General features: G+C 36.9%; 1 protein-coding gene across 1 annotated transcript in view; it reads left to right on the forward strand.

The window, feature by feature from the left end:
• Positions 1 to 9,359: 9,359 nt before the first annotated feature.
• The window catches only part of ANO6 (anoctamin 6), a 278,097-nt gene continuing 273,580 nt past the window's right edge, over positions 9,360 to 13,876 (forward strand). The window contains exon 1 of the mRNA XM_064491795.1: positions 9,360 to 9,500. The gene's annotated coding sequence lies outside the window, so the exon portion shown is untranslated. The remainder of the gene's footprint in view (positions 9,501 to 13,876) is intronic.

Raw genomic sequence — 13,876 nt, forward strand, 5'->3', positions numbered from 1 at the left:
AATTGCAAATATGGGATGGTTTATATTCTCCACAGTACCTAGAACTGTTTTCAAAGGTCAGGAGAAATGTAATTAATTGACCTCACCCCTTTATTCACCCTGAGGCCTCCAGACTTCAGCATTATATCCATGATGGTGGAAAATTCCCTATGGACGACCCAGGGACAGGTGATCCTGCTCCCTGTGCCTCATTCTCCTCAATCCCAAACAAGCCTGGCCAGCGCCTTTTGAGGATACACAGCATAGGGCTGTGAGTAGTCATTTTTGATTTGTAAACCATGAAAATACTCACACAAGATATGAAAATAAAATACTGCCCAAGTTGGACTGGAAACTGGAAAAAATTAGCATTTACATGGTCTTATTTCAACATAAAAACACAACTATGGAGTATGGAGGCCGAACAACTCTAGTATCAGAGTAATGTTTAGGGCCAAGAGTAACTTAATTCACAAAGTTATTTTGTTTACCAATTTTAAATATTCACATGCACACACATGCTTATGAAAATTCATTTTTGTTTGTGTAATTAAAACTACTGCAGGACATTTAAAATCAATTAACTATATCTGATTTTATTACAATAGGTGATAAATTGGTATAATTGTTCTGTTAGAACGTAATTTAATAGTATTCCTATTACCTTAAGTGCACTGTGAAGTGAAAATACGATGATTTCACAATTTTAAAACTTTTTTCCTACATATGCGTATTCTACCATTTTAACTTTGCTGAAAAGATTTATTTTAAGAGGTACCCATTTTATTTTTAAATGTGTCCTTGTATTTTGTGTTTCTTTTTCTGCTTAGTGATACTTAATCTTCTTATTATAAACCTTTTATGTGATTTGTATGCGTATTACTGCTTTTCAAAGTTGATGAGCTGTTCTCGCATTCTTTCAAAGACACATAATAGATGTATTTTAAAATTCCCAAATGTTATAAATAATTATTTCTAAAAAAAATTCTATGTGAAATTAAAACTTTTCTGTGGAAAAACAGATGAATTTTAGCTTATTTAAGCTTTTCAATGATTGTCAATTAATTGCTGTGAATACTGTAAAAGAGTACTACAGAGACTTTGAGGGTGGCAGGGAGGGTCATTGTATCCAGATAACTTTATGGGTTCTGCTTGGAGAATTAAGTTATAATTAAAAAGCATTGCTTTCAAAGTCCAACACTAGGCTGAGAATGGATAGACTTTCAGAATGTGGTCTCTGTGCAGTCAGACTGCCTCGGTTCAAATCCCAGCTCTACCACTTACTAGCAGTGTGACCTTGGGTGAGTTACTTAAGCTGTCTCTGGCAGACATTATTGTTCCTTGCACAAAGGACGTTCGCTACCTATTCTCCTCTGCCTTTTTCCGGTTGACAGAGCCTTCACACCCCTATAGAGGCTAAAAATACCAACGATTCTCCTGGCTTCCCTTGAAGTTAGGTACTGGCCTGTGATCCAATCCTGTCCAGCGGGTTGTAAAGGAAGCCTGCCAGAGATATTCTAGGACAGGTTTCCCTCCCTGTTAACTTGAGAATAGGAGGCAATTCAGTTCTTCTTTGGCCCGATATTGCTCTGTCTCCCTGATGCCTGAGCTGTGGCAGCCATCTTGTGAGCTAGGAAAGGACCAGCCAAAGAGCCAGCCTTGAGGGCCACAAAGGAGAAGGAGCTTGGGTTCTTGATGACATCACTAAGCCACTGGGCAAATCCAGGAGCTTTTTGCCAGAGTTCCTATTATGTTAGATAAAACAAAAAAATTGCTATTGCTTAATCCACATTTTATAGGGCATTCTGTTACATGTGCATAAAAGTATCTTAATATACTCTCCGGTTCAATGCCAGATGGATAAAATGATAGTGGATACCCTTGTCTTGTTTTATATTTCAAGAGAAAGCTTTCAACATTTCACCATCAATATCATGATTTCTATAGGAGTTTTTAGAAACCCTTTATCAGTAAACTATTCCTAGTTTACTAAAAGTGTTTTTTAGAATTATAAATAGAGGTTGAATATTTCTGCATATACTGAAATGATCATATTTTTTCTCCTTTACTTTGTTAATGTGACAAATTATATTAATTTATTTGCCAATTGGATCTAACCTAGAATTTCTGAAACTCAGCTTGTTTATGATATAATTAATCTATCACCCATTTGGGGTATTATTGTTGGACTTGATTTGCTGTGTTGATCCAAGTTTATAAATAAGATTGACCTTTGATTTTCTTTTTTCATAATGTCCTTGTCATATTTTTGGATTGAAGATATGCTGACTTGTTACAATGAGTTCATAAAAGTCTTTTTTCAAATTTTCTTGAAGAGTTTTTCTAGAGTGGACATATTGATTTTTTAAATACATTTTAGAATTTGATTTGTTAGTTATACTATGTGGGCCTGAGCATTCTTTGTAGTATAAATTTAAATTTCAAATTTCAGATTTTCTATTTCTTTTTGGGTCAGTATTGAACCAAATATGTTTTTTCAGAAAGTATCTGTTTCACCTCATTTATTATTATATTAGCATGAAATTATCTATAGTACCTTCATACTATCTTTTTAATACCAGCATGATTTGCAAAAATGTGCTGTATTTTATTCTAAACATATTATTTTTGTCTTCTATATTTTTCCTTGATCATTCTTTTTGCTTTTAATTCCATTAGTTTCTGATTTTATATTTATTATTCCCTGCTAGTCACTTTCTTTGGGTTTATTTTGCCATTCTTTTTCTGACTTCTTGAGATGGATACTTAGATCATTAATTTCAGACTCCCCCCCCCCCATGTTTTCATTTAAGGCTGCATATTTTTGAAGCACTGCTTTTACTGCATTTTACATTTGTATTATTTTTATTTTCAGTTAGTTCAGAATATTTTCTAATTTCCAATGTAATCTCTTCTTTGACCCATGGATATTTACAAGTATATTTTTAATTGTCCGATAGGTTGGGATTTTCAGGTTATCTTTTTATCATGATTTTAGCTTACTTGGATTTTGGTCTGAAGACATTCTTTGAAATTTGTTGAGACTTGCTTTATGGCCCAGTATATGGTCAATCTTTGTAAATATTCTGTACATAATTAAAAACAATGTGCATTCTGCACTTGCTGGGTAGAATGTTTCATCTATTTACATTACGTCTAGATTGTTAATTGTGTCATTCAATTCTTCTATATCTGTTTTGGTTTATGTTTGGTTTGCTTTTTTTTATAACGCTTACTCATAATTGTGGCTTTGTCTCTTTTTTTCTTGGTAGTTTTGTCAGTTTTTTTTCTTTGTACATTTTGAGGTCACGTTATTCATTTCATTCATTTTTATAATTGTTTTATCTTTCTGTAAAAATGAGCCTTTTCTATCCTTTTACTTTTTACTTTTCTTATTATATAGCATATGTTTTCTGTATATATAGCATACATGTGTTTCTTATAAAGATATATAGTTATATATTTTAATCCAGCCTGACAGTCTTATATTGGAATACTTAATCCATTAACATTTAGTGTAAACATTGGTTTACATGAATAAAAATATACCATTTTATTCAGTTTCTCTATTTGTCTCATCTCTTTTATGTTCCCTTTTCTTTCCCTTCTTCCCTTATTTTGGATCAGTTGTGTATTTTTATTTCATGTTTTTCCTCAGCTAGCTTGGAAATTAGTTATACTCTCTTTTATTCTTTAGTGATTATCCAGCAGTTTCAACATGCATACTTAATTTATCAAAGTCTAATCTTGGTTGAAGCTTTTACTCTTTTCTGAGACAATAAAACAATCTTGGAATACTTTAATATCATTAACTCTCCTCCTGACTTACATGCTCATTGTAATCTATTTCAATTCTACATATATTTTAACTACATAAATCATGATAGCTATTGTTTTATACAGTTAATAGTTACTGATATTGACCCTTTTTTTTTTTTTTTTTTTTACCATTTTTTCTTCTTCTTCCCTTCCTTATTTAGCATCATTTTCCTCCTTCCTGAAGAAAGGCTCAGGTTTCATTTACTATGGATCTGCTGGTAATAAGTTGTCTCCATTTTTGCCTATTTTATCTTTACTTTGAAAGGATATTTTGATTGGGTAAATAATAATTCCAGATTGAAATATTAGAAATTTTACACCATTGCCTTCTGGCTTTCGTTGTTTCTAATGAGAAATCATCTCAGGCTATTACTACTTTAAGGGTAATTCCTTTTTCTCTTGGGTGTTTTTTTTTTTTTTCTTTTTAAGATTTTTTTCCCCAGCTTTACTATGATGTATCCAGATGGGGATATCATTTTATTTATCCTGAATCCTGTTATACAGTTTCTTAAACCTGTGATTTGTTGTCTTTCAGAAATTTTTGGAAGAATTCAGTCATTATCTCTTTAAATGTTGCTTATCTCCATTTTCTTTGTTATCTCTTTCTGCTACTCCAACTAAATGTAGATTAGACCCTTTCCTTATGTTTCTTATCACCTTTTTCCCCCCTCATATTTTGTTTATAAAAATTTGTTTGTGAAAAGTCTTGAGGCCAGGATACAATAGATTTCATTTGCTTTTCCCAGGCACCTAGGGATTTTAGCAATCTAGAATTACCTTTAGTCAATTTCAAGAACTGAGATTTTCTAGGACATACAGATGTGAGCACTGGACTACTTATGGTTCACCTTTATTAGTCAAGTGTAGCCCTTCAGGATCCCTAGCCAGAGAGTTCACCTGAGCTCTCAACCTTAACAGGTCCTTGACTCCAACTTTTGTTGCCCTAGCCCTGCGAACCTGTCACAAGCACTCCTCTCAGCCGTCTTTTTCAAACATTCAAGTTCCAACAGAGAAAATGTTCCCCTCTTCCTGTAAACCCTCCCCTCAATACTAAACTCACGTTTTTCTATTTCTGTATTCTTCTGAATTGGGGGCTATAATTATTCACTACCTCAAGGGCAGTCTGGTATGTTTGAGCCAACATTTTTGGTGTTTCCCCCAACTTTTCTAGTGGTCTGTGATAAGTCTAAACTGCCTTATCTTCCATTTTCTAAAGCCACTGATATGTCTTCTGGGCTTTGCTCTCCTTATCTGTAAAATGAGGATAATAATTATATCTCTGTCTTATAGATGGAAGAATTAAAGTTACATAGGTAAAGTGCTTAGCAAAGTGTTTACACCTAATAAGTGCTCAAAAAATGTTGGCAATAATAATAATAAGATAACCATGATATTATCCTGATTAATATGTTTACAAAATAAAGCTATGAGCAGTCCAAAAACAAACTCTTAAGGCAAACAGGATTTTAAAGAAAATTTTTGTACTGACCATGTCAAATCCCCAACACGTTCCCCATATGTCTGGCAGCATTCAGTTCAAAGCCTTATGCCAATAATCCCACATAGTTTGCTAATCCATGATTTTTACCATAGGCCATAGGGAGAATTTATGCAAATCATAAATTGACTTATAGGTTCGAACAGATACTTAGCTATCAAAGCACATATGCAAAAGGAGAATTACTGAGTATAAAAATTCCTTCTGAGTTAAGCTGTCTCTTTATTCTTGTGATCTTTTTTTTTTAATAGTTGAATAAGTTTTTGCTAATCATATCAAAATTTGCATTAAAAAAATTTTCCCATACTGTAGTCAGGTGCATCCATTAGGATTATTTCAGTTGTGTGTAGCAGAGAAACCTAACATTGTCCAGGACTGGAATCATGGCTCCATAAAGTTACCCAAGACTCAGGATCCTTCCTGTTCACTGCTCTGCCACCTATGGGATGTGACTCTGATCCTCAAGGTCCATATGGCTGCTGGAGCTCCAACATCACATGTATAATCCAGGCAGTTGGATTTAGGTGCGAGCCAGGCGATGAGAGGGAGAGAACGCCTTCCTTTTAGGAAGACTTCTTAGAGGACCCACACTGTACATCTGTTTACATTTTATTGGCTGGACCCCAGTCACATTCTCACACCTAGCCACAACAAGATGAAATGTGGTCCTTTACCTATGCAGAAGTGTGTTCACTCACTGAAGAGAAAGGAGTCAACATTAAGAGTCAACAGACAGTCTGTGCCTCAAATTTCTATGGACTAAGAAGTAAAGAGAATCGTAGTTAATTTACTGAAAAACTAAATTCAGTTGTTATGAAGAGGTACCATTTTCCAGGTTATTTTATCCCTAATGCATCCAGTAGAAAGGGGGGCTTCCTGAGGAGAGGAATCAAAGCTTGAGAACCTGAATTGGAGAAAAAAAATTATGAAAAAAAAGGACATTAAAATTATAGGCAAAAAGGAATAGGTCAAGAGTGGAACTTCTTGGCACTTTGATACAATTTAGAGAACTTATCTCTAACAATTTAGAGAATTAAATGCTAAGCTTATAGTTTTCGGGCGGAATATTTTTGTACTATACCATCGGGTATGCAGGAATTAAAATCAGAACACCTCCAAAAGCACATCTATCACTTTCATGATTAATACTTTCGGAAAAGGTCCTCAAACCCTTTATTCTACCTCTTAATTAAACATATGGCAATTTGATTTCTCACTCACGAAATAGCCTCTACAGGCCACGTCCAAAACAGCATTTTGGCTGGCTGGGTTTGTGAGGAGCTATGCGAAAGACGTGCCTCTGCTGAATTCCACGGGACTCCGGAGGATTTTACACAGCGATGTCAAAGGGTGATTCAAGATATTTTGCAAAGTAGGTTAGCATCGACATTTCCAAATAATTACTTGGTTGGGGGACCATCTATTCACTTAAAATGTTTTCTGATAATTTCTCTTGTTGATAAACTCTCTTCCTGAACCTCCCCTTATAATACATGTTTATGCTGTTAATTTTCCAGTGACTGTCCTGAAGTACATCCGTGTTGATCACTGGATGTAAATTCTAAGTGCTGTCTTGTTTTAAAATTCAAATCTACATTGTACAATGCTCTTTGCCTTCTTTTTCCTTCAGAGCATTCTTACCTCTAGCCTGGGCTTTAAAATATTATAGCTTGTAATAATCTGTCTTTGATGCTGGAAACCAAAGTTAAGATTTAACCCATTTAATTCTAAACAACGACAACAAATTCTTGGAGGGAAGTCCGTACTTTTGTCTTAGTTTGTTTGAAAGCAAATGAAAGTTTAGCTTTAAGGAGGGAAGAGAGGTCAAACTGTTTTCTTTTGCCTGCTTGCCACATGATGCTAAGAAGTCATTGTCTTTTCTCACTCAGGCATAACGGCCTGAAAACTCCTTTTTCTTCTGCTCACCCTTGCCTAAACTGGTAATACTCTTCTCAGACAGCAAGATACCTGAATGTCTAAACATTTATCTGTACTAAGAGTACAGGCTCACTCCATGTGAATGTCTGCCAGGCAGGAACTGGGCTGTCAGCTTCATCCCATCAAAAAGACTTTCAGTCCCAGGACTGATGGCAGGTTCCAATTGTTAAGTCATTCTTGCTTGAACTGAATTTTAAAGTCAGGCTCCTACTGTTAAAGAGTGGAGCTCAAAGAGGGTATTTAGCCAGAGATGTTGCAATTCTAAAAATAATACTCTTGGCTATGGGTTTTGTTCTTGTTGTCCCTATTTTTTAAATTTGGGGACTGAGCAAAAACTCCAGGGCAGCAAATAATGTGTAAGGGCAACCAATACTGCATAATAGTTCTTGTTTTGGTACATTCGCTTTGTAGTGATTTATTAAGGGAGGCTGAAAAAGCCTGATTAAAATGCATAAACAGTGCTGAACAGTAAACAACCATGTCTAAGGATGAAAAAATGGGGCCCACATGCTGTGCATGGAAATTGCCCTCAACAACATGGCCTATTGTTGAACAGATAGGAAGCCAAAGGTTGCTTGTAATCAAATTTGAAGTTTCCCATCACTTATAAAAGCAACACTTCCTCGTGCAAACGTTTCAATTTGTTGTAGTTAAAAACTGCTTCCTGACTTAATCCTTATAGAAACCAGGAGTTCTTTTGACTGTCAGGTAGATGGAAAAATTTAGACAGAGAGTCCACTAGACTCAAAAAGGCTAAATGAAACTGAGTTTGTATGTTGAGGGAGAAATAAAACTGAAGAATCAACAGGAGAAAATTAAAGCAGCATAGAGCTGAAGATAGGTTTGTCTTTCTTCCTTTCTTTCTTCCTTTCTTCCTTTCTTTCTTCCTTCCTTCCTTCCTTTCTTCCTTCCTTTCTTTCTTCCTTCCTTCCTTCCTTTCTTCTTTCTTTCTTTCTTTCTTTCTTTCTTTCTTTCTTTCTTTCTTTCTTTCTTTCTTTCTTTCTTTCTTTCTTTCTTTCTTTCTTTGTATTTCTTTTAAACAGGGGAAAAAAAGAGTTTGATGGGTTGGCTAGGTGCTCAAATCTCTTCTCTTCTGTCATTCAAAAATAAAACAAATTTTAACGAAAAAATTTTTTTAAAAACCTGGCTCACTACAGCCTGAATGGAGCCTGTAGGAAAAGACTCAAAGAGAAAAAAATTGTTAGTAATATGACAAGACTTATCTGATGGGCTGAATTACATTAGTACAAACAATATATAATAATCGTTCCTAAAATTTAATGTTTTGAAGAATACGGATTGCTAATTGAAAAGCCAAAGAAATTAACTGCTCAACTTTTAAGCCATATTTATTCTTCCACTGTACAGATATAGTAGAGTGTAAAGTGAAATAAGTTAAGGAAATTTAAATAATTTCTTTCAAATACTATTTGTATTATCATCTGTAGTGTTTTAGTTAACATGGAGAGCATTTTTTAATGTTTTAATACCTTTTCCAAAGAAATTTAAAGAAAGAACAAAAAAGCCATCACCTTCGATGCTCCTAACCAAGTATCCTTGTAGCAACAATTGAAAAAACAATTCACAAATCTCTTATTGTGAAGCAATCCGGTGTTTTTCATTTCCTGGTGCTAACACTGTAATGAACATCCTCACAGCATGATCTTTGTACACATTTCTAATTATGTCTTTGGCACAAATTCCCTCACATATAATTTCTAGATCATGGGGCACAAAAATTTCACTTACTGGAAAACAGCCGTCCAGAAAAGTCTTACCAATTTTCATCCTACCAATGGTACATGCGACTATATCAAAACCAGCATTTGGTGTTATTTCTTCTTAACCTTTACCAAATTAGGTAAGTGAAAATGGCATCTTTTAAAAATAGTTTTCATGTTTTGACACACCTTTTATAATTTTAATAATATTTATAATTCTTTCATTGTTCTTATATGAATTGCCTCTTAATAACATTTTGATCCTTTCATAGGGCTAGTGGGGAAATTAAATTAAGTAATTCATATAAAGCACTTACTACAGTGACTAGAACATTGTAAGTGTTTAATAATTGTTAATGAGTTTTAATTATAATTATAGGTATTGATTTGTTTTATTACAGGTATACATGTGGTCAGTATAGAAACTCAACTCAAATGAAGAGAGCATCACTGTTACTCTGAAGATACATGCTTAATTGTAAAATAAAATTACCCCTTCTATAAAGAACCTGAAATCAGGAACTGATGAAGAGAAGACGTTCTTGGTAAGTAATCCATCCATGCCTCTTCCATTCCCTGTAACCATCTCAAGCACTTCCCTTTACGTAGGAACAGAGTGATGAGTCCCTAGAGGTCCAGGGGTATTTGTTACCCCAGGAACTGGCCTGTGCATCACTTAGATGTGGAGGGGATGTTGCAGCCTGCAGTCCACAGAGATGCCAGCTACAGGGAGAGAAATGCCAGTCGGCCAAGTGGGACCTCACAGGCCAGGCTCAACAACAGAAGGGATATTGAAGGGGCTCTTACCCTGCTTCAAAACCAGAAAGCAGGCTTTTCAGTATGTTAAAGAGAGACTAGCTACTTTTTACTAAAGTCATGAGTATAATTCCTCGTTGGATGATAATTGTAATCATCCTGTGAAGCCGTCTCCCTGCTTCTAAACTCTTGCCTTGCCAAAGCATCATTACTTTGCTACAGATTCGTCATCCTAAAGCACAGGCTGGAGTATGCGCTTCCCATGTTGCAATAAATACTTGGACTCCTCCTACGCCTCCACACCTTTGCCATGAAAGAAAATCTTAACTGTTAGCATAACATTCGAGAACCTTCTCCATCCAACCCTAACCTACCCTTCTCAGCATCAACTCCATCTCATTTCTCTGTCTATGCTGCGCTCTGGATACTAGCCAACTTGCCCCTTCTCAAACATGGACTGAACTATTCATTATTGCAAGCTTCTGCTCATATTTACTATTCCCTGAGCCTGGAATACCCTTCCTTCTCTGTGCACAGAGGTCCTGCCCGTTCTTCAAAGCCCCATCCAGATTCTGTCCATCAGATTTAATCATTCCTTCCTCAGTAGTCTTAATACACACTCTGTTTGGCACATTGCCTTCTGCCTCGTAATATGGACGGTTATTCACACACACGTTTTTCCTCTTAGATTATAGCATGTGAGAAACAGTGGCCGTATTTTAATTATGTCTGATTTCCCCACAGCCCACCTAGCACAATAAATACTTTGTAAAAAAGGAAGTGCCTGCTAGTCATTGTTTTCGTGAGTTGAATTGAATCTTTAATTACCAGTGTTAGTTGCTTTCTACAGAAATATGATAAGTTTATGAGAAAAAGACACTCCTCATTAGTTCCAAAGTAGAGTTGCGAGGTAAGGTGCAGAACACGCAGTTAAAGTTGAAATTCAAATTAAACTAGACATCCTGTATTTTTATTTGCTAAATCTTGGCTTCTCTAGTCAGAAGACATGCCAGTTTCACCATTGTCAGGGTTGACCTGGGCAGCAGTGGATTAGTGTGGGTGTAAATCTGTTCCCATCCAATTCTGTACGTGGCCACCATGAATCCTCTTCGCGTAAGGGGAAGGTAATCTTTTTAGAGAAAAAAAGAGCAGAAGAACAAAAGTAGTCATTTATAACTTGATCTTTATATTCTCACAATTATATTGGATATTTGAGGAACCCAGGAGAGTAATTCCATGTATTAATATACATTCTTCAAATAGCCAGTGGTTCTGATCAGCAAGATAGCCAAGGTAAACCTTTGAGGTCTTTGAGACATTCTGCTTTTGTGCCCTCACCCAGGACATTTCTTCACGCTGCCCTTGGTCTCTCTTATTGTCTCTCTAGCATCCCAACCACAATGGGACCATTGTGTGGGCTCTGCTTGTGCCAACCTTTCGTGCTCAGCCCTGAGGATCCATGTCTACCCCAAGTTATTTGATGATATCCTCTAACTTTATTCCTCACCCGCACTTTTCACCTCACCTCTTCTCTTTTCTAGTTTCCTAGGCAATAGTTTGTTAGTCTAATAATAAACCAATGCTCACCATTGTACAAGGAGCGGAGATCAATAGAACCCTCAGGATTCTCCTTTGCTCCCAGATAACATCTGCAGTTTAACACTAACCTTCTGGGGACAATTCCTGGCTCCCCTTAAGTTGTCTGATTAAAGAGGGTTGGAATTTCCTGTAGGGGTGGGTGATGTCCTCTGCGAGGAAATTAGTTTTGGGAGAAAGAAACCTTGCCGTATCCTTCGGATCAGATTGGGTGAGCAGCTGTCTGCTGATGAGTTAAGTAGAATTTCTCATCTGCAGAAAGTGTAACTCATATGTTCAGGCCTCACCATTCTGACTACAAAGTAATTTCCTATTTATCCAAATCACACCTAAGTTGGGCTCCCAGTTGCCCATAAGGAACTTACTGCTGCTCAGAAGTGTGTGCTCATCACCATCTGATGGGCCATTAGAGAATAAACTCTTACGATTTTCAAGCCTGGCCACTGTCAAATCCCTATTCCTCTACTTCTGCAGAAAAAAGCTCCCAGGAGCCCACGGCTTCGCTGGAAAAATACTCCCACAGACCCACAGATACACTCCAAGTAGTACAGCTGGTTAATTGTAGAGAGTAAGTTTCTGGCCATACAGTATACTGAAAAGTGACTGTCGTTAGAGGAAAGCCAGTGACTTTGGCCTCTTTAGCTCCGCAGTCAGCCCATCGCACAGACCATGAGCAGATATGTGAAGGAAGCTGTGGGCAAGTGGTGACTGCTGGATTAAGCAGGTCAGAAGCCACCCTGGGCTTTTCAGCATGCCTGCTGATACAAGACTGAACAGCCTTCCATCTGCCAACATGTTGCCCCACCCTCTAAAGTTGCAAAGTCCAAGATGTAAGTAGTGTATTCACTAGGACTCTGGGTGCTGGGATCTGAAGCCAATCTTAGCTAGCTTTTAAAAAACAAAAAGAAAAATGAATTACAGGCACTTAATGATTCAAGGGAATTCAGGGGAATTCAAGGGAATTCTCAGAATTCCAGGGAAGACGAGACTCTTGGGGACTGAAAATGGGAATCTCCAGAAAGCCCATAATCCTGCCCCTCAGCTCTCCTTGTCTCTGTGTGTTATTTCTTTCCTTTGTCTCTTTTGCCATGACTTTCCCCTGCTCCCTTAATCTTCATGGAGGAATATGGCTTCCCACCATGTTGTGGTCAACACCATAAAGAAAACAAAAGCTTTTCTTGGAGAATAGGTCGTATTTCTTGATGTGGCTGCCGGGGCCTGGCCTCTGTGGGATGGGAGGGCCATAAAGCAATTGCTGTGAGCTGGGCAGATGCTACAAAGGGGACAGGCTCAAGGCAGTCGCAGCCACCACTCCCCTAGTGTCTGCCTGAGACAGACACGAAAGGGGGAATGCAGAGATGTTGGGTGTCTGTTATGTGCTGATGTTAGACTTGTGATGACCCACACATCTATGGTCAATCAGTCTTCGAGAAAGGAGGCAAGAACATACGATGGAGACAAGACTGTCTCTTCGGCAAGTGGTTTTCGGAAACCTGGACAGCTGCGTGTAAACCAGTGAAGTTAGAGCACTCCCTCACGCCATACAGAAAAATAAACTCAAAATGGCTTCAAGATTTACATAAGACAAAAAAAAAAAAAAAAGATTTACATAAGACAAGATATCGTAAACCTCCTAGAAGAAAACATAGGCAAAATATTCTGTGACACAGATCGTAGCAATGTTCTCCTAGGTCAGTCTACCAAGGCAATAAGAAATAAAAGCCAGAAGAAACAAGTGAGATTTAATTAAACGTATAAGCTTTTGCACAGCAAAGGAAAACATAAACAAAACAAACAGACAACACATGGACTAGGGTAAAATACTTGCAAATGATGCGACTGGCAAGGGCTTCATTTCCAGAATATAGAATTGTGATAAAACAAATTTGGAACGGAAAAAAAAATGTAATTCACAAAACGCAGTGTACTTAGTATACGTCAGAAACTCCTATCCTGCAAAGCCTAACTGTTCATTTGTCTTCCTTAACTGCTGAGCAGGACACTTCTTAGAAATAAAACTTCATTGGATTGGTTTAAAATAATATCATTCCATCTGGGTTCAGAAAGGGGTTTTGCTCTAAAGTTACTGATGGCTCACCATTGGTAGGGTCCCGAGTAAATTTTCTCAGTGCAGTCAGATTTCATTCAACTACTCTCAAAAGAAGTGAAAAATAATCTTACGATAGTAACTTTGGATACCATTCGGCTCTGCGACAGACGACTAACAGATGTGGATGAAGCCCTACTCGGTGCCACTCCCAAGTTTTACTCTTTTTTTCCGTGCCCCTTTCACTCAATGGTTATCCTTTCCAGTCATTTCCAAGGCATTTTTGTGCACCCTTATCATAAAAAAGTACAGTCTTCTAATTGATGTTTATTTACAAAAATATTATATACATTATAAAGTGAATAAATAATAACTTTAAAATGTGATCTACAGTAAATGTAAGTAGAAGTTTTCGTATTTTCTTCCCACATCTCAGCGATCAAATTGTGCTCTGGTCTGTTGTCACAGTGTCAGTTTGTCTGAGCTGAGTTGTTCTTAGTGCATCAATTTTAGTGTCCTCAA

The sequence above is a fragment of the Camelus dromedarius genome, chromosome 11, assembly GCF_036321535.1.
Source record: "Camelus dromedarius isolate mCamDro1 chromosome 11, mCamDro1.pat, whole genome shotgun sequence".
In the NCBI taxonomy this organism is placed as follows: Eukaryota; Metazoa; Chordata; class Mammalia; order Artiodactyla; family Camelidae; genus Camelus; species Camelus dromedarius.